The sequence below is a fragment of the Crinia signifera genome, chromosome 3, assembly GCF_055691185.1.
Source record: "Crinia signifera chromosome 3, ASM5569118v1, whole genome shotgun sequence".
Taxonomy (NCBI): domain Eukaryota; kingdom Metazoa; phylum Chordata; class Amphibia; order Anura; family Myobatrachidae; genus Crinia; species Crinia signifera.
In genome coordinates, this window is record NC_139219.1 from 289989594 (window position 1) to 290016949 (window position 27356).

The 27356-nt window shown below is 49.8% G+C and overlaps 1 protein-coding gene across 5 annotated transcripts in view; it reads left to right on the forward strand.

Annotated features, from left to right (window-relative positions):
• The first annotated feature begins 20668 nt into the window (after nucleotides 1–20668).
• DZIP1L (DAZ interacting zinc finger protein 1 like) overlaps nucleotides 20669–27356 on the forward strand; it is a 58356-nt gene continuing 51668 nt past the window's right edge. For 2 of the 5 annotated variants that reach the window (XM_083178430.1, XM_083178429.1), the window contains exon 1: nucleotides 25927–26122. The gene's annotated coding sequence lies outside the window, so the exon portion shown is untranslated. Of the gene's footprint in view, nucleotides 20841–25926; nucleotides 26130–27356 lie in introns of those variants that run through there. The other 3 variants (XM_083178428.1, XM_083178427.1, XM_083178426.1) reach the window with 3 other exon arrangements.

Sequence of the window (27356 nt, forward strand, 5' to 3'; positions counted from 1 at the left end):
AAGGTTTTATTTTTCCACAAAGAAGATCGTGGATCACCGCTATATAAAGAATGATGCAGCAATACAATAACAAAGAAACGCAATTGTTATCAAAGAGATAAAGACAGTTGACATTTTTGAATAAAGATTTTAAAGGAAGTTCCACCTAAGTGATGCTGTGCGCAATGGGGTCACTGGGGGCACCATAGGCCGCACCTCGCACAACACCACTGCAGTAAATGCAATACACCGTTTCAACAAATAACTTTACGTGAAAAAGTCAGAATAATAAAAGACCCTATAAAGGGAGATATCGTGCGCGATGGGGCCGTCGGGCATACTGACAGGCCACAATTCACACGATACACTCCGTCAACAGTACCGCTATGCAGTTAACTCACAGTGCAAAGAGATTCAAACATCAAAATTCCCACCAAGGCTTTTCCAACTCAACAAACGGTAGTAATACTGTAGGCAGCAATTCACATTTAGTATAAATAATAACAAGTGTCCAGATGCAACTTATTAGTGAGTCCCTGAACTGCGCAGTTCTCTAGAGCAATAGGGTACCCTTTGGCCCAGGTGCACCGTGATTTAGAAGAACAAGTAATGAAGGAATTTGTAATCCAAGGTAAGTATGTCCGGTGTCTTGGCTCCCTGCCAATACTGGTAGGTGACGGTCACTTAGGCTTCCAGTCACTAACCTAAGGCAGCGGTTAGTTTGTGAACACTAGCAGAGTAACTTAAAAGGACTGATGGCTCTCACTGCGGGCGCAGTAGGGGGGGGGGGCAATCCCTAGGACAGGCAGGGGAGGTTCAGAGGCTCACTGTGTGGATGCAGTCTAAGGGTGTCCGTGCCACTGCGGGGTGAGGGGTGCAAAGTACCTGTTTCCAGCAACAAGCTGCCAGCTCCTGCCAGTCACGGTTGGGGTCATCAGGGAGTCGCACCGCCTGCACCTCCCCTTTTAAGCTGGGTGCGCTGTCTGTCACGGCTCCTCGTGCTGCAGGGTGTCAGGACTTGCTGGGATCTGTAGGCCAGGCTGCAGGTTCTCCCTCAGGCAGGTCCTCGCTGTGCCGCTTGTGCGCCACGGCTCCGGTCCTCTCTCTGCCCCCTTGTCACTCTCTGCCCTGGGGGGGGGGTCGCGCTCGATTCCTGCGGCTTCTGCGCCACCGGGTCACTGCGCCACTGCCGGTCCCCGCTGTCAATCACCGCCGGGCAGCGCGACTCTCCTTCCAGCGCGTCTTTCTTCAGAGCAGCTGGCTCCTGCACCGCGCGCCCTCTCTTCTCCCGCTCCGGACACACTGCTGTCTCTCTCTGGGGCGGACCACCACTGGACTCTTCGCACCCAGCACCCGCTCCACCTTCTTGGGTTCCCGCCCTCCCGGCCTCCAATCCCTGCGGATTTCTCCTCCCTGCTCGCCGGGGTAAAGGTCAGTTCTCCTGGTCGGGTTGGTTGCCTGGCAACCCCAGGCTGGGAACATGTCCACCATTTTAGTTTAGGGCAGCACTGGCCACCAATGTTAAAATGCAGCAGACCCCTGATGGGGCTTGCAATGGGGCTTAAACGGGGTACCACCAAGTTCTGGGGTGCCACATACACAAGGGACTTTTTTGCGCTCCCCTATCAACATACTGGCGGTCGGAATTCCGTTGTCGGTATACTGAACCCGCTTATCCACCCATACTGGCTGCATCCTGACAGCCCACCCCTAACACCCCTAAAGTTTTGACTTCCCAACAGTTGGTGCTATATCTTTCTCATCCCATGTCTCTCAGTTTTTAGGTATATAACTCCTAACTAGTTTCAGGGAGATACTACACTGTAGGTGGTAGCAGAATGCGCTGCACAGAGCCGTTGAGGGGCGAGTCTAGCTCTACCCATTGTCCCTCAGGGGGGTCGGGATTCCAATGCCAGTGTTGTGGCCGCCAGCTGGGATTCCAAAACCAGGTTTTTGGCTGCAGGCATACCAATTGCTGGCATTGTAACCACATCTTCACACAGAACTTTAGCACATTATATTATACACAGCCCTCTCCCCATATAGGATCCAGTACACACAGCTACATATTACATTACATTATACACAGACCCCCTCCCTACCCCATGTATACTCAGTAAATTATACACCGCCCCCCCCCCCCATATTACACCCAGCTACATATTACAGTACATTACACCAGACCCCCCCCCCCCCACCCTCCCTCATATTACACCATGTACATTATACACAGCCCCCTCCCCTCACCTCTCCTGGATTCTCCTGGATTTGGTGGCAACCCTCCAGGAGGCTTTTATAGTCTCCTAGATTCTGGGATTCTCCCAGAATCCGGGTGAGTGAAAAAGCCTCCACAGCCTTCCACTGCGGGCCCGGCGTTGCCACTGCCAGAAGCCAGCAGGCCGGGCAGCGGCAGTGCCGTCAATACACAGGAGGCGGCTCCAGCAGTCCCTTGTGTTGGGTTTGTGGGTGGCAGTGAGTGGTGATGGACAGCGCCGCTGTGAATACACAGGTGGTATTGTCAGGGGTGCAAGTATGGCGGTACGGGGTGGTGCGGCGTACAGGTAAAAGGTCGATGTGCATTAGGATGATGTTGACAAAATGTCGACACAAAGAAAAGGTCTACGTGGAAATGGTCAACTTGTGAAAATGTTAATGTGGTACCCTGAGGCAGCAGAGGATGACTCGGATTGGCTGGATGGGCCACAGGGCGGAAGGAGAAGAGAGGAGAGAGAGAGGACACATGCAGGAGAAAGAGGAGACTCACATGGAAGAGGAGAGCGCAGTGAGCGGCGAGTGGTAGCAGACCCGCGGCCGCACCAGAGACCGGCAGACAAGCAGGAAGAGGCGCCAGAGTCGGGGAGCGCAGCGGTCAAGCACGCAGGGCAGTGACTAGCGCTGTCGGGCGCCAGGTGATGTCAGCGGCTATGGAGCACCACTGGAGCTCTGCCGCACAGAGGGGTAGATTTATTAAGCTCGGTGAAGTGATAAACTGTCTGGTTTTTATCACCGGCCAATCAGCTCCTACCTGTGAAGTTACAGGCTTGGTTTGAAAAATGACAGGTAGGAGCTGATTGGCTGGTGATAAAAACCAGATAGTTTATCACTTCACCGAGCTTAATAAATCTACCCCAGAGGGAGAAGGGGCAGCGGCCGCAAAATGAGACCACCAAGAGCCGCCGCCGCCGAGCAGAGAGGAGGAGCCAGGTGGCTGCCTGCAGCACTGCCGCACCTCAACCCAAGCCCCAGAGAAACCCAGCGAGGGCCACAGACCAAGGGACAGCCGCACAAGGGAACTCTACCCCACCACTGACCACCAGACCACCCCTCAGGTAAAGCTGAACGTTCCCCACAGCCAACATAGCTGCCCTGTGTCCAGTACAGGGGACAAAAGGGGCCTGAAATCAGTACTCCTATATTCCCTATTCCAGGAGACCCCCTGCAAGAGAAAGTGAGCATAGAGACTTTGTCGCCCTGTTAACCCTTGGAAGTCTGTAGTACTATAACTCCTATTGCAGGGTCCATACCCTAATAGACCTATTGACTTGTGAGGAAACAGCACCATCTTGTGGCTGGACTGAATAATCCCCTTGTTTGTTGCTAGAATACGCATTTCTTCCCATCATCTGGGCTGGGCCCATTTATACAGTAGGTAAAACGCCTCTTCTCAAAAGCACAACAGATATTAACCGGGACTATTGATATCCTTGCAGGATTAACAAAGATCGAAAACCCCTTTGCACAGGTTTTTCGGGACTGAGTTTCATTTAAAGGTGACGTCACCCCAGGGAGCCCTTTAGGGGATATTACTGGTGCACCAGAGGTTACAGTCGTTGTATAATGGTACAGATGTTTAATATTACATGCTCATTTGAAAGTTGATGTGTGAATATAGAATGTGTGGCCTCCAGTGTTAGTGGTACCGTTGCTACTCAAGTTAATCCAGTGGTAGAAGTAAAGCGGGGGTGTTTGACCCAGAGTGGGCCGTACGGTACCTTGAACACTAGAAGAGACCGTCATCCTAGTGGACTCGTGTGGATCATTTATATTCTGATTCGTTATTGTCACTGATAGTTAGTATATATCCATAAGTGCAAATACGTTTAATGGTGAAAGTTAATTTGGTTATTTGTTATTGTGCCTTACATCCACTAAGTGCCAATATAGTCCCTTGTTGTTGACTGATGTTTAACTAAAGTGCATTATCTTGCATTCACTATTTAGTCAAGGGGGTCAGTGGTGAGGCAGCACACCAACCCCGTTCCTGCCGCACCCTCAACAAATCCGATTTACTTAACCAACCAGTGTCCCTTTCATCAGTGGCGTAGCGCCCCCCCCCCCCCCCCCCCGCAGCCACCCTGCCAAGCACACCCCCCCCCCGCCACCACCCTGCCAAGCACCCCCCGCCCCGCCGCCCATTCAAACCCTCCCCCCCCCAATCCCCCGCAGCCTTACCTATCTCGCTGGTCCCGGCGGCTCCGTTCTTCTGCTGAGGACCACCACAAAATGGTCGCCCCTATTCAGCAGACAGTTTCAGAGAACTGTGTATATGATTGGCCGCTGGGACCAGTGAGATACGTAAGTCTGCAGGGGATTGGGGGGGTGTAACTATAGCACCGCAGCCACCGGCGCCCCCACATGCACAGCGCCCCCCCGCAGTGGCGGGGGCTGTGGTGCTATAGTTACGCCAATGCCTTTCATTGAGATACTTACCTCCCGCCCACCGGATTTCAAAAACCCAAAAGGACGTGATCTTCACCTGAGATTCAAGGTAAGGGAAAGATTCCCCATTGGAGCTTGGTTACCACATTGACATGAGTTTTTCACGGTTTGTGGTGATAATGTCACATTGCTCACTTTGCTAGGCACACTTTACCATTCCCGATTGTAGTGCACGTGGATCATACAGTATGAATAAGTTGGTTAAAAGAAAAAAATCGTGAAAAACTCATGTTGCTCTCTTAATGTGTTGACCATTGGCATGTCGACCTTTTGCTTGTGTTGATCTTTTGTCAGTGGCGATCTAGCGCATGTAGACCAATATTGGTTGACCTATTGAGTGTGAACCTAGACATTGTTGACCTAACAACCGGAATACCAACACTAGCCAACGGTAAAAATGCTTCCAAAACAAACAGTAATTTCTAGTTTATTCAAGCATGGGAAATACGAATACATACCTCCCAACATTTGTAGTCACTGGGGTCGGGACGAGGTGCGCGCTGAATTTTTGGGGCGTGGCCTATCAGAAAGGGGCGTGGTCTATACTCGCGGTGCTGCCACAAGGCCACGTCCCCATTTTTCACCACGGTGGGGGCATGCCCAGCAGCTCTGGCCAGCCCCCAGCCCCTCTGCCTGCAAGAATAGACACTTTGCGCATGCGCACAACGTCTATTCAATGTATTCACGAATGACAGGGGGGGACTCCCAACTGCCGCCACACCCCCTGCCCCCCCCCGGCCGCGGGACACTGCTGGCGGCGGGAGGGACACGGGAATGTCCCAAAATATTGGGACGTTCCTGCGATAAGCGGGACAGTTGGGAGGTATGCAAATATGGCATTTAAAACGCTGAGATATAACCATATTTCATTAAATGCTAGAGAATTTGATGGATTTTTTAAAAATACTAGGGATTTTTTTAATTTAAATAAATTGTATGTTGGCAATCCTTAGTACAGGTATCCTGGGTTATTGGCAGCCATATTTTGTTACTCAATATATATGTTACTCATATATGTCCCTTAAAATTCATTTTCTCGATTCTCATCCTCAGGTCATATTTGGTCCCCCCCCCCCCCCCCCCCCCCTCACAGCAAGACACTGCTGGTCCCGGGCGAGATGGTCCCGTGAAAATCGGGACAGGTCAGAGGTATGCACTAATAATGTGGAGACTTGTTTCTCTATTTTCTTATTTTTATGCACCAGGAGAACTGATGATGGTGATTATCTGACCAGTCGATCTCTGTGCTGGGACTGGCCGCAGACTGCATTATGAAGATAGGGATAAATAGTAAACCGGTAAAGGTTTAAAATTATTTTTGATTTTTTGATACAGAGCAAGTATTGTAATATTTGCTCCTCCCTCATTTATCTGATGGTAACATGCTACCAATTAATGCACACAGCACATGAGCCACTGAACATCAGGGTAACTGGGGAATTTATGCTTGCGTCACACAGGGTGCCTGAGGATCATTAGACGTCCGTGTATTCTCCAGTGGCTGATGTTGTTGTAATTAGTATGGTATGAACACAGCAATGTTGATAGTAAAATGTTCAATACTTCATAATAAGGATAGCAGGTGTTTAGGGCGTTTGGAGAACCTGATAGCACTAAATATAAAAGCCTGCCTTACTTTTTATTACATAAAGAAACAGTTATGAACCAAATGCACTGACTAGATTAAGCGAGGGCTGCAGAGGCATGAGGGCATTTAAGAGCCTGTGAAGTTTGTGATTGTCTCAATAAAGTTGTTGTAGATATATATATTACCCATAGAGGTTTAGATGTGTGATTGATAGATGGTTCAGCCAATTAGGTAGCCAAGGGGTGGTAGCTTGTGCAGGGGCATACTTACCTACTTTTGAAAACTAGTTTCAGAGAGATTATAGTTGGTAGCAGTATTTTGCACAGCACCCTATTGAGGGGGCGTTTCATGCTCCACCCAAAGGGCGTGGCTAGTCCCATATATGGAGACAACGTGAAAAGAGATTGTGAATGTGGCACCTAGAAGCGCGGGTGTGTACTGCTACATCTGAAAGGAATCTTTTTAAATGACATATCCAAATGTGGATGAGCCACAGAGCAGTTAGTAAGAGCTGCGATACTTGGTAAAGTGCTGGGAAATGGTGCTGATGATTCAATGTAAATGTATCTATCTCTCATTCCTTTATTCCCAAAAATGTAACAGTGCAATGTGGGCTAAGTGAAATGAGGTAGATTGCTAGACTAATGAGGGAGAGAGGGAGATTGCTGCTATTTCAGGGAGTCTCCTGCAAAATGCATGAGGGGAGGTAACTATGGTGCAGGGGTATATTAGGAGAAGTTAGATGATGCTGCTTCCCCTTTGAGTCTGAAATCCCACCCTCCCTTCCCTTGCTCTCTTAATTGCTACCCGGCCGATTGGCCATCACTTAATTTGGCTTCATAAAATCTTTAGGCGGGAAGGCGTTCTCGACAAGCAATCATTTTGAGGTACAGGTGGTCACTGTGCAGTATTACCCCCCTTTGACAGGACGGCTGGTGAGTCCTGCCTCCGTGGGGGGACGTTGACCACTTCCTGGAAATGTCCTCGCCATGCCATAGAACGGGCAGTAAGATCGTCACAGTGTGGGCTGCACCTTAAATAGATGGGGGCGTTTCATCGCACAGGTTATAAGTTGGGGCGTCATAGTCGCCGCCATGAGTAACCTTTTGACCGGAGCTGGTCTCAAGCACTTTTCTGGCCATCCCATTACAATACCAATTAAATAAATATCCATGACCTTGTAACTTTTGCAGTTGTTGTCCGTGACATTATTTTTAGTATAAGATGTGTCGGCGTGACTTATTTCTAGGAGTAATATAGAGTTAAGTTAAGGTTAAATGTCGCCTTATACTGCTAGATCTGACAACTACACTGAACACAATGGTATCCCCCTCAACTGATCACTGTGTGTGTAGTGAGGCACAACCTTTAACAAAAACAGTACTAATTACCTGTGGCCTGGACTGGCAACCACAAACACCGACACAGTACAGTAATACAAACTAGTTCCCGCCCTTTTCTTTTCCTGCCTGCTTTGGCTTCTACTTGGTCCTGTACCTGGGGGATGCGGTTGGCAGCTCGACAATAAATCGATTTACAGTCAATAGGTTGACCACTATTGGTCGACACACCATAGGTCAACACATAAAAACCTTAGGTCGACATGGTCAAAAGGTCGACACATAGAATAGGTAGAGCTAAGAAAGGTCGACATGAGTTCTTCAAAAAAAAATTAAAAAGTGCACATAGATGGAGAATATAATAGTGTGCCGAGCGTAGCAGGGCGCCATGCCCGAGGCATTGTGAGCGAACAAGGTACCCTTATACAGTGTCCACGTTGATTTATGTCAACATAAACACCAAAAAAGTCACCATTATCCAAGTAGTCATAGTCCATGTGTTGACCTTTTGACCTAAGCCATGTTGACCTTTATAATGTTTTGACCTATGCCCTGTCGACCAATAGTGGTCAACCTAATGACTGTCGACCTTCTTGTAGTCGACCCTATGACCCGTACCTGGCCAGCTGGCCCTACCTTAACCAGAAGCTAAGACAGCAAACAACCCTCTGTATTGGCCACCTATGTAAAGGGATCCGGTCGCTTGGCCTGTCTACTTGGCCACATTCAGTGATCCGGGGCCAAGTACCCAGATTACCTTATTCCCTTGGGGGGGGTGGAGTAACCCCTGAACAATGCCTAGTGCCCTCCTATCTGCGCTAAAGGTCTAAAATTGTGTCACAGCACTAGTAAGCCCAATAAGAAGCACATCTTCACACCTTGTGTGTATATCACACCAACCATTTGGCCATGGCATCCCAGTAGATCAGGCATGTTCAAACTATGGCCCTCCAGCTGTTGTAAAACTACGCATCCCAGCATGCATTGCAATAGTTTTAGCATTCCCTAATAGCAAAACTGTGGCAAGGCATGATGGGACTTGTAGTTTCACAACAGCCGGAAGGCCATAGTTTGGACATGCCAGCAGGAGATCAAGGGGTGAGCCATACAGGAAAAATAACAGGCGGAGAAGATATCTTCAACCTCAAGGTGGAAGTCAAAGCATATCCACCTGAATTACCTTGAGCAATAGTGGAGAAAACAGGCAGTAATGCATCGATGGCAAAAGTATTCGACATTGGCCATAAACCATCAATGATTTTGACTCATCATTGGCCATCCCTACATGGCACCACATTGCAGAGAGTGGAAGCAGGTCATTGGTGTGTGCAGCCGCCGCCTCCTCCCAGCAGACTCCTAGTGATGTTCCATGGATTGGCCTGCAGACTGCGGGCGGAGGGCGGACATTGGTGTCGTGAACTGCTAGCAAGGTGGGGAGTGCCAGGTGCACTGTGACCCAGGGTGCGATCAGGGGAAGGTGAGATCGGGCCTTGCCAACGGTGTTAGGCTTTGGGCCCCTAGTGTTTTGGGGCCCTTGGGCAACTTCCCTTCAATCTCATACGTTAAAATGGCCGTGCTCCAGATTAGGCAGTCACGGCTCTGTGTGTCACACACCAATATGGCAGAGCCAGTGCACAGTCTCTGCTGACAAGCAGACATACAAGTAGGCAGTGGCTGCATCTTGGCAACGAGAAAAGAGGGGGGGCTAACCCTAACCTCAATACCCATCTGCCTAAACCTAACCCTCCTGACCAGCTGGTAAATCTTAACCCTCCCTTCTAAGTGCCTACCTCTATCCCTTCCTCCCCACAGTCCAACCATAGCTGGGACAGTGGAATTTCCCTCCTCCCATGCATACCAACTAGCCTTTTACTCTGAACCCATTTCACACACTCATTGTTCACTTTTTCCCACCTTGTCATTTTAGTGCTAGTGTCCTTGGATGTTGGTAACCCTACTTTGTGTGTTTGGGACAGCGATCCTCTCCTGTAATACAAAGAGGTCTGTGTCTCTATCACTCTCCTGTGTACAAAACCTTGTTGGTTTAAGATAAGAAAATTCCGGTAGTATCTGCTGGATGTCCTAATATTCCATACAGATGAGAGATTGGGTAACTGACTGTGCTAAAATGGATGTGAGCTAATACACTCTCTGAGGGGCCTTTTTTATTTAACATTTCGGTCATGATTCAGATGCGGGCACTTCTCTGCCCACTCTTGTGTATATTGCCGGTGTCCCATCTGCGATAATATGCATATGTAGTAGCCTGATCCTGACAGTGCTAGGACTGAGATTACCACCTTCAGCATCTCTGCATCCTGCTGTTACTCATACCCCTTTCACATCGCACTTTTAAAATGGTATATTGCCGTTTTTTTTCCATTTTAAAACGTTTAGGCAAAACGAGGGCAGCATAGGCCAGAGTGCAGTTAAGAGCCCGGGGATTTGGGGGTTAAACATAGAAGCAATGCAGCACCGTGCAGTGTGATGATTCACAGGCAGGTTAGCATGTGGGGTAGCTGGGCCAATCAGCAGCAAAAGGGGAGGCAGCTTAAGCAGGGTATTTAGGGTCCAGCTCTGGGGGTAGGAACTTCCTCTTGGAATCCGGATCTGAGCGAGAAGCCTGCAGGGACCGAAGCTAAGTACCTCATTAGTGTAGTTATCCCCTTAGCAGCCTTCATCATGTCCGGCCGCCCCAAGAGATCCGCGCCACCTCCCCGGTGGTTGGCAGACGCCTCCCGCCCGCTGGTCACAGTGCCAGCGCGCGGCGGCGGGAGGGGAGCTAGCAGGACGGCCGCGACCGCGTCATCGCGGGTGCGCGCGCCGTCTCCTGCTGGCATAGTGCACGGGGGACAGGGTTCCCCTGCTCCCGGAGGCAGCTCCCCGGCTCGGCACGGCTCTGCTGCGGGCGGGGAGCAAGCAGTTTCCTCCGCACACAGCGTGTGCCCAGCCGCGAGCAGCGCGGCTGGGGACAGCACTTTGGCGCCATCTGCTGGCGTACCGCCGGCGGTGCAGGCGGATGGCAATATTGATGTCACCCTGCGCGCTTCAGGCAGCGGGGTGAGTGCTAGTGGTACATCACGCAGTGGGGGGGATGCCTCCGAGGACCAGTACCCCGCTGACACAGGGGCAGGGTAGCCCGCTACAGGTCATCACCGGGGGCCCCGCATGGAGCCCTCTGCCAGTGGCCACGGGGGGTCAGCGCGGCACAGGTCAAGGGGCTCTGGCATCCCTGGCAACCATCATGGCCCCGGTAGGGGAGTCGCTCCTTCCCTTAGGCTGGGACGGTGGCCGCGCGGGCGCTTTCGTCGGCGGCCGGGTCGATGGGGGTGCCGCCCTCTTTCAGGATTGGCAGGCCCCGCAGCAGCAATGGCATCAGGGCCAGCAGCCCTTCCATACGGCCCCTCAGGGCTTCGCCGGGGCTCCGGCGGGTCACGGGGGGGCCCAAGGGTTCGGCCATGCCGGGTTCGGGGCGGGCCCGCAAGCCTATATGCACGCCCCCTTCCAGCAGCAGCAGCAGCAGCAGTGGGCATTTCCCGCCCCAAATACAGGGGGGTACCCTGGGTATCCCATGCCTAACCCACAGTATGGGCCCTACGCGGGGAGTCAGCCAGCCCTTTTCCCTTATTTCCCCCAAGCAGCAGGGCCTGCGGGGGGGTTTCCCGGGGGTATTTCGGGGGGACATGGCAGGGTGCTAGTGCCCCCAATCAACAGGTCCCGGGAGGGCAACAGCAATCGTTTCAGGGGGGGGCTTATACACACCCCAGCATGTACCATCAGGCTCACCAGGTCAATCAGGTTTACGCGACTGGGGGCCCGGGGAGTCCTGGTACAGCAGCAGGGGAGACGGGGAGGGTGACAGGTTCAGGATCTGGTCCTAACGTTGCCCATTTGTCTCCCAAGGTATCCACAGCTGGTGGGGCGAGTGTCGTGTTCGGAGGGTCGTCTCAAGAGGACGACACAGACCGGTCCAGGAGGGCGGCAGAATCTCGGCCAGCAACCCCAGTGGCGACACCAGCCCCAGGCAGGGGGTCAGCACCTGCTGCCTCGAGGGACGAGCACCCGGCTTCTACGTCCAGGCCAGAAGCATCTACTTCTGCAAGGCCGGTGGCCACACCGTGGGCAGACCCCGTGGTTCAAGGCGAGGCTTCAGGAGACGGTGAAAAGGATGATTCTTCTGAGTGTGCATCCTCCTCCTCCTCCCACTCGTCGGCTAGCAGTGACGAGTCCGGGTCCCCCAAGCGTCCGCGCAAATTTGCAAAAATGGTTGCGCGTGCGGTGGCTAAGAAAGTGGGGGGCACTAAGCGCGCTAGGAAGGATGCGGAGCAGGAAATAGTTCCCCCGGCAGGCGATATGGTCCATTGCACCAATACCGCCGTGTCACGGGGCCTGCATAAGGGGGTGAAAGACAAAATCAAGAGGGGAAAGTTTGTCGACTTTTTCACGCTAACGGTCAACATGAAAAAAGATTTTGAGGCAGCCAAGAAGGCGGGGAGCAGTAGTGAGGCGGCCTTCAAAGGCTTCCACAATTGGCTTAAGGGTTTCCTGGTCTTCTCCTCCTGTTACTTAAGTACACGGCCAGGCGAGCACGTGAACGTCTTGCGTTACCTGTTTCTGGTGAACGAGACGTTCATGGACTATAAGAGTAATGCGTGGCGGAATTATGATGAGAAATTCCGCCTCGCCCACGCGGGGTCCAGGGTCATGCCCATGGGCTGTAAGCACGTGGAGATCTGGCTCGAAGTCATTGGGAAGGGGCAACATAGCTCCGACAGCTCAGGCAGGAAGCCATTTCCAGCGTCAAAACCCGGTTCCAAGACCGGCGGCAAAGGGAAGTGCTTTGCTTTCAATGAGGGCAAATGTGACAGGGGCGCCAAGTGCCGCTTCCGTCACGAATGCAGTAACTGCGGGGGGGGACACTCGTCCAAATCTTGCAGGTCGGCCAGCAAGGGCGGTGACCAGGGTGACGCCGACGCTGGCGGAAAGTAAGGCCCCGTCCCCAATTGTGGTAGAAGTGCTTGCCCGCAAGTTAATGGGCTACCCCAACAGGGCAGACGCAAAGTTTTTACTAGATGGTTTTAGTTTCGGTTTCCCCCTCCCCATCCCCGAGGGTGTCAGATTTTCCTCTAACAGGAATCTCAAGTCCGCAAGGGATTTCCCCGAAGTGGTCCGCCAGAAGGTACAGGCTGAGGTGGCCCTGGGCAGGATGGCGGCCCTTTCCAGGGGGACCCCCTTCCAGACATGTGTTTTTCCCCTCTCGGGGTAGTTCTAAGAAGACCCCGGGAAAATACAGGTTGATACAGCACCTGTCGCACCCCCACGGCGAGTCTATAAACGACGCCATCCCAGACGAGTTTTGTAGTGTGCAATACCAATTATTTGATGAGGTGCTAGGCATAGTCCGGGGTTTCGGCCAGGGAGCCCTTATGGCCAAACTGGACATCGAGTCCGCGTTTCGGCTCCTCCCCTTGCACCCCAGCTCCTTCAGATTTATGGGTTTCAGGTTAGATGGGGGCTCTTACATTGACAAGTGCCTCCCGATGGGCTCTTCTGTCTCCTGCTCCTACTTCGAGAAATTCAGTACGTTTCTGCACTGGTGCATCCAGAACAGTACTGGATGTGTGGGCGTAGCCCATTACCTGGACGATTTTCTCTTTGTAGGGCCAGGAGACGATGGCACATGCGCAAACATATTGTCCCGGGCAGTTGCCCTGCTGGGGGAATTGGGGGTCCCCATAGCCGCGGACAAGACGGAGGGCCCCACCAGGGTCCTATCTTACTTAGGTATAGAAATCGACTCGGGTGCGGGGTGCTGCCGCCTCCCTGAAGATAAGGTGACAAAGCTCCAGGGGTTAATTGCGGAGTGCTTGCAAAGGAGGAGGATACAGCTGAGACTACTGCAGTCCCTGCTAGGATCCTTCAATTTTGCTTGCCGCATTATACCCATGGGTAGGGTGTTCTGCCGCAAACTTGAGAGGGCCACGGCGGGGGTGCGGGACCCCCACCACACGGTCAGGCTGTCACGGGAAATGCGGGACGACCTGAAAGTGTGGTCTGCATTTCTAGGGCAATTCAACAGAGAGCTTATATGGCCCACAGAACCAGAATCCAGCAAAGAGCTACAGCTCTTCACAGACACCGCTGGCTCCACGGGATTCGGGGCTTATTTCCAAGGGGAATGGTGCGTCTCGCGGTGGCCGCAGTCATGGATAGACCGGGGTTTCACGGTCAATCTTTTACTGTTAGAGCTGTTTCCCATTGTAGTATCGGTAGAGCTATGGGCCACACGATTGGCGAATCGGAACATAGTGTTCTGGTGTGACAACCTGGGGGTGGTTCACGCCATTAACAATCAGAGGGCGTCTTCCCCGGAGGCACTTAGGCTACTGCGTTACCTCGTGCTCCATTGCCTGAGGAACAACATTCATTTCCGAGCTAGACATGTCCCCGGCGTAGAGAACACCGTAGCGGATGCCCTGTCTAGGTTTCAGTTCTCGAAGTTTCGGGAACTGGCTCCTGAAGCGTCACCCCTGGGGCTTAGGTGTCCAAATCTTGTATGGCAGATCATAGAATCGGCAACATGCGCAGCAGCAGCGGGGCTTCCGCCTTCTGCCATACAGAGAGTCGGGAGGTGGAAGTCCTCGGCTTATAAAAAATATGTAAGATTAGATAAGATAGATAAGGTAGATAAGTTGTAGTATGCGCCTGTTGCGCCAGCCCAAAAACGTCAGTTTACAATCGGTTCTGGAACGGCTAGCGTTCTGGAATCGACGGTGTGAAGTGAATTTTTTACTTTTTCCTTCGAGGTAGAACTAATTCAATTCGGCTGTCACCAAAGTTCACCGGAGGTTTTTTAAGTTTTTCACCTTCACTTGGGCTGTATTTTTGCATTCTGGTTGTGTTTACAGTATAGTTTATAATGATGTTAACGTTAGGTTTCTTCTTTTTCAGCCCCTTCCCTTTCCTCACCGCCTCGGGGGATAGTTTGGTTCGTGGGTCACTCCTATATTTTTTGGGTGGCCAGGCATCCCATGGCCGCCAAGGCTTCAGGCCTCCTGCGAGCCGACTCAGTTCAGTGGTTTGGGGTTAGGGGACTCCAATGGGGTGGGCTTTACAACCTCCTGGTCACCAAGGCCCGCAGCTCAGGGCGCCCCGACACGCTGATCATACACCTAGGGGGCAACGACCTGGTTAAGACTACGGGGCTCTCCCTCATTTGCAACACAACAGCAGACCTAGAGCGTATTGCGGCTCTTTGGCCATGGTTGCAGATAGTGTGGTCCGACATTGTCCCCCGTTTTCATTGGCGGGGCTGCAGGAATGCAGTTGCCATGGATAGGGCAAGGCGAAAGGTTAACCATGCTGTTTCTCGTAGGGTACACGCCAGGGGAGGTAGAGCAGTACGGCACCCCACGATAGTCAGGGAGTCGGCCCATTTGTTCAGGTCAGACGGGGTTCACCTGTCTGACGCGGGCATGGAGGTTTTCCTGGGGGACATCTTTTCTCGTCTAACTCAGCAATAGGGCAGGCATGTTGGTCTAGTTTGAGGGGTGGCGGGCCTCGGTCCCGGGCGACCTTGTGTTAGTGTCTTGGGAACCTCGGCAGTGGCGAGAAGGCGCTCTCGACCAGCAGTCGGGTGAGGTGTCAGGTGGTCTCCGTGCGGTATTACCCCCCCCTTGCCAGGACGGTGGGCGAGTCCCGATTTGAGCGGGGACGGTGGGCACTTCCTTGAGGTGTCCGCGCCCTTCCTTAGAGGGGGCGGGGAGCCGTCACGGTGCAGGCTGTACCTTACGTAAGGGGTGTGTTTGTTAGATTGGAGCGATGCAGTCGCTGCCATTGGCATACACCTCTGACTGGTGCTGGTCTCAAGTGCTTTTTTGGCCATCCCTTTGATAGACAAACAAGGGTCATACCACCTAAATAAATAACTTGACCATTTTAAACTTATGCCATGGTTGTCTGAGTCTTATTTTTAGGTAAGGTGTCCGTGTGAATTATTTATAGGCATTTAAGGTAGAGGTAACAACACAAGGCAACCAACATAATCCCTTGGGCGCCTTAAGGCTGCAATGTGAAAGTGCCAGAGTTGATTTACCGGTTAAAGTTAACCGGTATTTCAACACAGTTAAAAAGCAGATTCCTACACGTTTTAAAGCCGTTTTTTTGGCAGTTTGAACAGCTCTATTTCAATGGCTTAAAACGTGTCCCTTGGGGGTTAAACTGGTTGAATGTTTGAATGGTATTAAATGATTTTTAAAACGGTTTTCACCTGCAATGTGAAAGGTCTCAAGGCTCAGACCCATTTTAAAGTCCCATTTAAGAATACCGTGTCATTACCCATTTCTGTAATGTGAAAGCAGTATTATTGAGGGGGATATTCAGACTTGATCGCAAAGCTGTTTTTTTTTTTAGTAAATGGACAAAACCATGTGCACTGCAGGTGGGGCAGATGTAACATCTCCGAATGAAATGAGAAATGAGGACAGTTGTGTGGTATTCAATATACCAAGCTGTAATCTATGTGTTGTGCTCCTTTGTCTTCCCCCCTTTCCAAGTACAGTATAAAGCAGATGGTCAGGTGAGTGCACAGGTCTGGTTACTGAGCAACATTAATGTATTAACCAAGGAATGCAAGCTTGGCATAGATTCCACAGGCTGCTGAGCACAGGAGAGGAAGGAGTCAGAAGTCTGCAGCAGCCTCTAGTACCACATTATAGATAAAGGGAAAACCAAGCTATATATTAACAGGGCTCTCTAATATATTACTGTATTGCGGAGAGAGTCCCCATTGCATTTACATAAGGAAACTTGAAACAGTGGTCAGGATGAATTATTATTATTGAATCATTGCTTTCTGCTGATTATAATATATAGTATACTTGACAGGTGGCCGCTATAAACATTTAGTAGAATACACCATAAACATTTTACTTTTAGCACCCTGCAATGGAGCATGCATTTGCCAACAGCCCCTTCTCCAGAGTAACAAATTTATTCTTACATCAGGGCTGCCTACTGTTAAGGCCCCCATACATTAGTAGGACAAGTCGGACCTGATTTCACCCTGCAGCTCCCCGGGAGGGGGACACACGATTAGGCACTTGATGTGCCAAGGTTTGCATATGATAAATCGCATGGATTTATCATATGCGGTCCCCGGGGAGCTGCAGGAGGAGGGAGCCGTGCGGGGGGGTCATCAGCGGGCAGGGGGAGAGAGGTCTCAGCCAATCAATGGCTTGCTAGTCATCTGTATGGGCTTTTTTTTTTTTTTCAAGTTATCTCTGTTCCTCCCGGCTCCCGCCACTGCCCGGCAGCCAGCGTCATCCTGCCTGCCCGGCGCGCTGCTCCCGCTGTCACCCTCCTCCTGCCCGGCTCCCTATGCAGCCTCCCCCTGCTCGGCTCTCTATAGCCGGCATCCCCCGCCCGCTGTCATCCCCCGCACGGCTCCGGGGCTGGGCTGCACATAAGATTTAGCAAATCTTATGTGCAGCCCGTCCGACCTCCCGACCCCGATCCGATGCGCACGGGACCGCGCATCGGATCGGACGGGGTGTCTGCAAGTGCGATTTGGGCCGATTTCACGGCCCGATTCATGCAAATCGGGTGAAATCGTGCCCAAATGGCATAGTGTTTGGGTCCTTTACAGTCTCCTCTCCGGGAGAAGTCCGGAGAGGAGACTGTCAGCAGAACTGCCGGGGAGGGGCCTGATATCGGCATCATTAAGCCCCGCCCCCCAGTACGGCAATTTTTGGGATCCTCCAGGCCAATCCGGGAGGGTAGGCAACCCTGCTTTAACAAGGCAATCTTGGTCCAGTCAATAAATAAATATCATTCAATAACTAAAGTCGAGTAGACACATGAAATAAACAATAAATTAAGTAGGTGGTTAAAATAGGAACATAGAGAAAGGAAAAGGCCTCCTCGGAGACACACAAATCCTGGTATTTGCCGTACTGGGGAGCGGGGCTTAATGATGCCGATATCAGGCCCCTCCCCGGCAGTTCTGCTGACAGTCTCCTCTCCGGACTTCTCCCGGAGAGGAGACTGTAAAGGACCCAAACACTATGCGATTTGGGCACGATTTCACCCGATTCGGATGAATCGGGCCGTGAAATCGGCCCAAATCGCACTTGCAGACACCCCGTCCGATCCGATGCGCGGTCCCGTGCGCATCGGATCGGGGTCGGGAGGTCGGACGGGCTGCACATAAGATTTGCTAAATCTTATGTGCAGCCCAGCCCCGGAGCCGTGCGGGGGTCATCAGCGGGCGGGGGATGCCGGCTAATAAAGAGCCGAGCAGGGGGAGGCTGCATAGGGAGCCGGGCAAGAGGAGGGTGACAGCGGGAGCAGCGCGCCGGGCAGGGAGGATGACGCTGGCTGCCGGGCAGTGGCGGGAGCCGGGAGGAACAGAGATAACTTGAAAAAAAAAAAAAAAGCCCATACAGAATGACTAGCAAGCCATTGATTGGCTGAGACCTCTCTCAGCCAATCGCTGCGCATGCGCAGTCTAATGCCCGGCTTTTCCCGACCCGGTGTGTGGCCTGGGCAGCGTGATTCGGTCATAGGTCACGCTGCGCAGGCCGCAGCGTGGCATCCCCAGCACCCGGAAGACGCTCGCCGGCGGGCCTATACCAGCCTCCCAGCCGCCACGTCATTCCCGACGCCTGCCCCCGCACCACTGCCGCCTGCCCCCGCACCTCAGATGCCTGCCCCCGCACCACTGCCGCCTGCCCCCCTCCACAGCTCCAAAAAAGTAAGTTGTGTGGCGGTACAGCGGAAATATTCTATTAGGGATGCCAATCCCGGGAATCCCGGGATTGAGCATTTTTCAATCCCGATTCCCGGGATTTAAAAAATGCCCCGGGATTGGCATCCCTACTGCTGCGGTCCCTCCTGATACATTCGGGTGATACTTAATAATTGTAACTAACCCCCAAAATGGGTGTTTTGTGGGATTTAGCCACAAATATTGAATAATAAATGGGCCCCATAGACAACTCATGCCGGTTTGGGGCTTCTCTAGTGTGATCAAGCTTTTTCATACCCTCCAACTGTACCGATTTAGTCGTTAAAGTACCGTTTTTTTTAACGGTCTGTACCGAGTAAAAAAAATTGTACCAATTTTACCGGTTTTCAGGGGTTATGCGGCATGACAGGCGATAAGATCAAGGTAGCAGCTACTATCCCTTTGTGGAAAGGAGGATCTTTGGTGAAGTCACCACCCATGTGACCCACTGTCCTCATCAGGGGGAGGAGTCAGCACGGAGCACATTTTTCCTACTGCAGCTGCAGCCTGCAGGACTCTGAAGGTGCAGAAGAAGCACGCTGGCTCAGTTTGACAGCAGTAGCAGGTACACATTCCAGGGGGTACACACCCAGCGGCAGAGCACCCTTCCCCCCCCCCCCACACAACCTGCGGCAGTGCACCCTTTCCCCCACACACCCGGCAGCAGTGCACCCCCCCCCCCTACACACCTGCCACCAGTGTTCCCCATGTATGATAGGACAGTACATGCTGCTCACACTGTATAATAGGACACACCACAGGCCGCTCCCCCTGTATGTGACATTAAATGCTGCTCCCCCTGTACATTAAAAAACTACCCACTGCCCAGTACACATTAATTCATAAAGGCCATGCCCACTTTACCAGTGACCACGCCCCCTCCCTAAATGTGTACCGATTTCTGCCCTTCAACTGTTGGAGTGTATGCTTTCTTTATCTAAACAGTGGCTAGTCCTTGAATGAAATAGTAGTTATCTCATTTGCATGAGCTTGTAAACATGCACAGTATGCGAAGATTTGCTGCTGGGCAACCATCTGAGTTCAGCATGGATTAAGTTATAGTTACTGGGCGTTCCTGATTTATTAACTCTTTGCTTTTCTGGAGATCTTAACTTGGAAATCTATTATTTATATTATGTTAACAAATTAACAAAAGGGTAATCTAACAAAGGTCTCTATATGTAAGCGCAACGGAATCTGCTGCGCTATATAAGAAACTGCAAATAAATAATAAATGTACAGTATAAAAAAAATCCTAAAATATACAAATCTTTTAGATTATTGAATTGCTTTATAATAACGGACTTACAACAGAGTGGTCGCTGGGCAACCATTTAAACAGTTAACAGCAAGTCTGATAAAAGTAACAGCAGCATGCTAGTATTGAATGCTGTGTAATGTGTGCGTGATGTCGGTGTGTAGCCTATTTTCGTGAGCCTTCCGGCCAGTTTGGGGACGGAGGTGGGCAAATACAAGCTTGAGTAGTATCCACACGGTGCGATTTACTTTCTATTCAATCCCGATTTGACCCTGATTGAACCGGGAACGAATTGCACTGTGTCGTGTACACATTCGATTTAGAATATGTTTATAAAGAATGTGTTCGAGATCCGTTCGATTTCAGTTAGATTACGATTCAATTTTGGTTATATAAGTAAAATCGAATAGAGAAATAGACTACATCATACTTACCTACTTTTGAAAACTAGTTTCAGGGAGATAATAGTTGGTAGTAGAATTTTGTAAAGGGCCCCATTCAGGGGGCGTGTCATGTTCCACCAACAGGGCGTGTCTAGTTCCATATATGGAGAGATTGTGAAATGAGATTATGAACGTGGCACCTAGAAGTGGGTGTGTACTGCTGCATCTGAGAGGAATCTTTTAAAATGACTTCTATCCAAATGTAGATGAGCCCCTAAGCAGTTAGTAAAGGTAGTTTGGTAAAGTGCTGGAAAATGGTGCTGATGATTCAATGTAAATGTATCTATCTCTCATACCTTTTCCCCAAAAATGTAACAGTGTAATGTGCTAGGTGAAATGAGGGAGATTGCTAGACTAATGAGGGAGAGAGGGAGATTGCTGCTATTTCAGGGAGTATCCTGTAGAATGCAGGAGGGTAGGCAAGTATGGACTACATTGAACCGTGTGTACGTCCTATTACACAGTGTAGTCAGACAGGTGTATTTAGGCCGGTACAGGATGGCAGTTGCTGCACAGCTAAGGCCGGGCTCTGGCTGTTTGTCATCTACTGATCATGTAGCTTCCCTGGTTACAGAGCCGCCTTCCTGCTGTGCTGCTGCTGGTGTAGTGTAACAGTGCAGAGAGTGACACTGATCCTTTCCAGCTTGTAGTCATTCATCTCTCTGTGCAGCATGGGGACGGCTTCCAGCTGATCTACTACAGTACCTGCTATTCAGGGAAAGCTCAGGTACCCTGTATGTTACTCGCTCTATGTATTACCATAGGTGTCTCTGAGGGATAGTGTATACTCTGTGGATGTGTGACTTGTTGCTGCGCTTCTGTAACTCTTCATTTTATGTGACTTATGTGACTGACCTCCATGAAATTAAACTGTTGAAAGTTATAGCCATAGATTTTATGGATGATTGCAGCTTCATTTACGAGACAGTAGAGTATACACACTTTGTGGTATCCGAATGGCTGAGTCTTCAGGCTTTATAAAAAGGTCGACACAAGCAAAAAGGTTAACATTCCATCGGTCGACGCATGAAACGAGCAACATGATTTTTTATTATTAACGCTGCCATACTTTACCATCCATGTGGATGACAAACGGCGCCTGAATGAAGCATGGCGAGGGAAGTGGTGCAGTAACTGGGGATCCACGCTCTCAGGTGTCAACTCCGACACGCAGAAAAATGTAAAACTTGTGTCAATATTTTAATATGTCAACCTTTTGCTTGTTTCGTGATTTTATGCAGAATTATTGCTACCGCATATCCAGTATTTTCATCTCATCTGAAAGCAAGAATATAACTGTAAACAGTCCATAGGAAACCCCATATACAGTAGTAAAGGACAAACACCATAAACTCACCATCGGGTATCCCCCTGGCCCACCCCGACGGTTGATACACCTAAATACAAACTTAACTCTAAACCTTATATAACTTAACTTAAAATAAAGACATGACACAAAGTGCTGGCGTTTCAAAAAGAATGTCAAATTTATTTTGACAATTAACTAAGACTATGAATGGTGGCGGCACTAAAGAACGGTCACTATAGGAAAGGTGGGGTTAAAGATCACTTAATCATACATACAACGCTGGGTGACCACTCTCCCTGGTCAGCCACCAGGCCTGGTGGTGACGGCCATCCCCCGGACAGAAGCATGGCCCATGACAATCAATGTCGAGGGAGAGTGCACCCCCACTACCTACACACATACAGAGTTCTTAAAGAATGACCGTTCTTTACCGCCGCCGAAGAGGAAGAGAAATAGGGAAGGGTGGGTGGGGCTTCTTAAACAGAGGGTGGTCACTCTAAACTCGTGATCATTCCTACCCTGTCTAAACCCTCCCCCCTGCTCTGATAGGCCTTGTGCCCATCCTCATTACAATAGCATGTGATCAACAGCAGAGTGTACCCTGGGAGAACCCTGTTGACCTAATTCACGTGTCGACCTAAGCCATGTCAATCTTAAGTGGTCGACACCAATGCATGTCGATCTTATATGTTTCGACCTAACGACCGTATACCGGCCAAATAGCACATAGTCAAAATTCAAGATCGTCAAAACCTCATAGTCAAAATTGCCCATGAGCCAGAATCGCACCGTGTGTACACACTATAAGATGTAAGGTATTTACAGGGGTCCTCAAACTATTTTGCTCTGGGACCACATCAGACAATAAAAATAATTACAGGACCCCAGCAAGTTACTGCAGAAGGTCATCACATCACATGTGTGGTCAGCAGACAGCACATACATGGCAGCATTGTGGAGGCACTACATGATGGGAGGGATGTGGTCATTTGGTCCAGAGCCGGCCCTATCCTAAATGAAGCCCTAGGCAAGATTTTGGCTGGTGCAACCCTAGCACCGCCACTAGTTCCGCCTCTGACCCTGCTCCCCTTTCCCAGCACCATCAACCCTCATAGCAGTCATCATTTTGGTGCTCCTACCCGCAATATTTTAAATAGAAACAGTGCACACATTCGGTGCGCAGCCCAAACAGGGGTGTGTTCTTGCTGGGAAGGGGCATGGCCACACAAAAGCACCCCCAATTCAAATAATGCCACACAGTAGTGCAACTTTATTCACATTATATCATGCGATGGTGTCCCTTATTAACGTTACATCACACTGTAGTACCACTTTACCTTATGTACATTACTTCTCACATTAATCAAATTATACCCTTAAAAATCCAGAGAAAATATTGTATTTTAAGCACCTCCATGGCCACACTGCAACCCAGCACAAAGCAGTGTGTGCTATGCAGAGGAGAAGAGCTGCAGCTGCTGCTGTCACTTAAGAGGAGGGGGCCCCGGGCCCCCACTGGGCCCTTCCATCAGACTTTGGCCTGGGTAATTTGTACCCCCTACCCCTTTCTCTCGGCACCCCTGATAATACCACACAGTATTGCCCCTTACACATTATTAATGTCCTTATAACCATAATGCCCCCAAAGGAGCTTCTGATGATTAAAATATATGGCAGCCTAATTTCTGTGTGCGACTGTGGCTGTACCTGCGTACGGAATGCTATGTTACAGTGATTTCCATGAATACACTATTTCATATGCAGATACAGCCTCACTCTCACACAGAATATAGGCATGATGCATATCATTTTAATCAGCAGAAGCTGCTGGTGCCCCTAGGCATTCCAAATGCCCTAGGCAATTGCTTGGTTTGCCTATGCCTAAGGCCGGCTCTGATTTGGTCTACAGCATGATGGTCGACACTCATTAGGTTGACACCATTAGGTCGACATGGGAAAAGGTCGACATGGGAAAAGGACAACATGTTCTAGGTCGAAAGGTCACTAGTTCGACAGTTCATTAGTTTGACAGGTCATTAGTTCGACAGTGTCTATGTCGACAGTCAAAAGGTCGACATGGGAGTTTTCACTGTTTTTTGAGCTGACATGTGCCGACAGGCGGTATTTCATTCCCCACCATCCACTAGGGCGTGGTGGGAGAATAAAATAGTGCTCGACACATTGCGAGCGCAGCGAGCGATGCGAGGGGATGCTGTGCACTTTAAACTGTGTCCATGTCGACTGTGTAAAAAAACAGTGAAAAACTCCATGTCGACCTTTTGACTGTCGACCTAGATATTGACGAACTAATGACCTGTTGAACTAACGACCTGTCGAACTAATGACCTTTTGACCTAGAACCATGTCAACCTTTTCCCATTTCGACCTAGACACATGTTAAAATTTTCCCATGTCAACCTAATGGTGTCGACCTAATGGCTGTCAACCATCATGCTGTAGACCAAATGGTCCCAACCCGATGGGAGGAGTCTAAAATAGCAGACAATTCAACAGATCTACAGTATCAGACTCCTTGAAGCACTGACTGAGATTAGAGAAGTCATCAGCCTAATGGTCAGCAACATAGAGTCGCGACCCCATACTGAGAAGGTCAGGACTCACTTTAGGGTCAGGACCCACAGTTTGAGAACCACTGGTCTGGAAAAATGGTATTGGCTTTACAGTTATCCCTACAAGCAAACACATTTGGGGCACTTTAGCTGACCATCTCTGGGTGCTCAATGATACCAATAAAGGAGACCAGAAAGAGTGATGAGATGTCAACACAAGATCTTAAACCCCGTACACACGGTGAGATATAGGCTAATGGACAATTCTGACTAAGCAATTTTGACTAGATGCACTGAAGATTTTGCCAAAGTGGTTTTGATAAGTGATGAGGGAGAAGTGATTAAGTGTCTGGTACTTTATCACCGGCCAATCAGCTCCTAACTGTTCCTTTTTAAACCCAGCCTGTAACTTAACAGTCAGGAGCTGATTGGCCGGTGATAAAGTACCAGGCACTTTATCACTTCTCCTCACTTCTTTATCACTGCTGAGAGTTCCATTCTGAATGGCCGGTAATACTTTCCTTTTCATTCCATCCCAGCCAGTACAAGTCCATTATATAGTACTCTGTCCATATGAGCGGTAGCCGGGCACAGCACTGCAGCACAATGGGATACGGTCATTGGGTCGATCCTATTTAGGTCGACATGCACTGTGGATCGACCACTGAAGGTCGACATGGTTAGGTCGACACATGAAATAGGTTGACACGGCTAAGATCGACACAAGCAAGGTCGACATGAGTTTTTCACTGTTTTTTTAGCCGACATGTGCCGACAGGTAGTATTTCATGCCCTACCATGCACTGCGGTGTGGTGGGAGAATAGAATAGTGTGCCGCGCGCAGCATCAGTGTCCAGTGTTGAAAAATAACTGTGAAAAACGATGTCAACCTTTTGACTGTCGACCTTTCCATCGTTGACCTAATTCTTGTGTCCACCTTCCAACCCTATCGACCTTATTCAACCTATTCCATGTTTTGTCCTAAGCCATGTCGACCTTTACTGATTGATCCAAGACCCATACCCAAACACATACATGCACACGTTGAGTTTAACTCCTTCAGTGGTCTGGTTTAATAGGGAGCGCTACCCAATGGGTGAGGTTTTTTTGGGAGTGCTCCCTAAAAAAACCCCACCACTGTCTCTCCCAGGAGCCGGGCAGCGCCGCTGAGCACTACATCGTCCGCTGCCACCGGCAACCCAGTGTGCAACGGGATGTTAGCAAGTCATACGGCACACAGCCGGGGGGATTGCTCAGCGGCATTGCCCGGCACTAAGAGACAGACAGTGGCAATCCCGAGAATTTTCCGGGATTGCCAGTCTGGGCACTTTAGCAGAGCCGGTAAATTCTCAGGAGTGCCAGTGAAGGGGTTAATAATGTCACATTGGCTGTTGTGTGATACTTCTGTCAGATTTGCACATAAAACATGTAAGCTAACAAGTAACCCCACTATTGTATACAGTACTGTATATTACTGAGGAGCTGTGGTGGCAGTGCAGTGTGTACATACAAGCTTAAGGTGGCCATACATCAAAAAGATATTGTACCCAATCATACAATCTCAATTGATTGTAAGATGGATTGTATGCAGATTGTGTGCACATCTTGTGTACACAATCATACAATCAATCATCAGATGGATTGTATGACTGATTGTAAGATGGATTGTATGCAGATTGTGTGCACATCTTGTATACACAATCATGCAGCAGATGGATTGTATGACTGATTGTATGATGGATTGGGTGTAGATTGTGTGTACAAAAACCACCAAGGACTGCCGGGGATTTCAAGGGAAATTGTACACAATCATGAGCACTATCAATATTAAGATCGATCTTTCTGATGTATGGCCAGCTTAACACAGTGTAGTCAGACAGGTGTATTGAGGCAGGTACAGGATGGCAGTTGCTGCACAGCTAAGGCCGGGCTCTGGCTGTTTGTCATCTACTGATCATGTAGCTTCCCTGGTTACAGAGCCGCCTTCCTGCTGTGCTGCTGCTGGTGTAGTGTAACAGTGCAGAGAGTGACACTGATCCTTCCCAGCTTGTAGTCATTCATCTCTCTGGGCAGCATGGGGACGGCTTCCAGCTGATCTACTACAGTACCTGCTATTCAGGGAAAGCTCAGGTACCCTGTACGTTACTCGCTCTATGTATTACCATATGATGTGACCTCCATGAGATTGATTGCCTATGATTCTCTATCCATATACAGTATTGTACAGCTGATGTCCATGATCGCTGCTAGTACAGTAGTTTAGTTACAGTACAGTAAGTTGTCACTTTGTTGCTGTCAGTATGTGCTGTGTATGATTGTTCTGGGCTGTGTTTGGGTAAAGGTGACCGGATATTGTTAACCTTGTGACTTCTTATAAAGGGTTTTCCACGTTGTATGGCTGTTCCCCCAACCCTCTCCCCTTCTATTGATAGCAGTCTGGTGCGTACCGATACACACCACCAGAGACCTCATTACGGTCTGGTCGCTGCTGCTAGGTTTGGCCATCGACCACCAATGATTCATAATCCTAAATGGTTTATGGCCAATGTTGAATTCTTTTGCCATCGATGGAGCAGAACCAGATGGTTTCCCTCCACCAATGGCACAGCAGAACTGCATTCATTTTTTTTTTTAAGTGTCAGGACACTGAGCGTAGTTCTGCCGATCCGCTGGTCATGGGAATGCGGTAATTAGGATGACAGTGTCTAGGTCGACACATGAAAAGTTCGGCATAGAAAAAGGTGACATTTTTTTTTTATTTAAAAAACGACATAGACACCTAAAAAGTGAAAAACTCATGTTGACCTTTTCCCACGCCAACCTTTTTCATGTTGTCATTTTGCTTGTGTCGGCCTTTTGACCATGTCGACCGAATGTATGTTGGCCTTTTCCATGTGTCGACTTTTTGACTGTCGACCAATAGTGGTTGACCTTTTGACTGTCTACCTAGACACTGTTGCCCAAATGATCCATACCCACAGCAATGATTGGTGCATGGACAAGTTAGTTAAAGAGCAGGGATGGGTGCCACAATCCGTCCATTGTTGTTACCACCATCCGATGCTGTGCCCTAGTATGTAGCGCAGATCACTATCTACTGCGGTAGCAGGCGACTACTCACAACAGATGCCTTCTGCTGCTTTATCGACATACTGGGCTATTAATGCTGCTTCCAAGGAAGAAGCACTCACAGCAACTCCCACCATACCTGATTTAGGGCCCATGTGCTCTATGTAGAGTAGCAGGGTCCCAGCATTGGAAAACATTTTGCCAATCACATTTGACCATGCTTAGGTCTCTTGTTATAAGGAAGGGCCCTTACTGAAGAGGGACCCGCCAAAGCCCTGTTTTTGAGAAATTATGT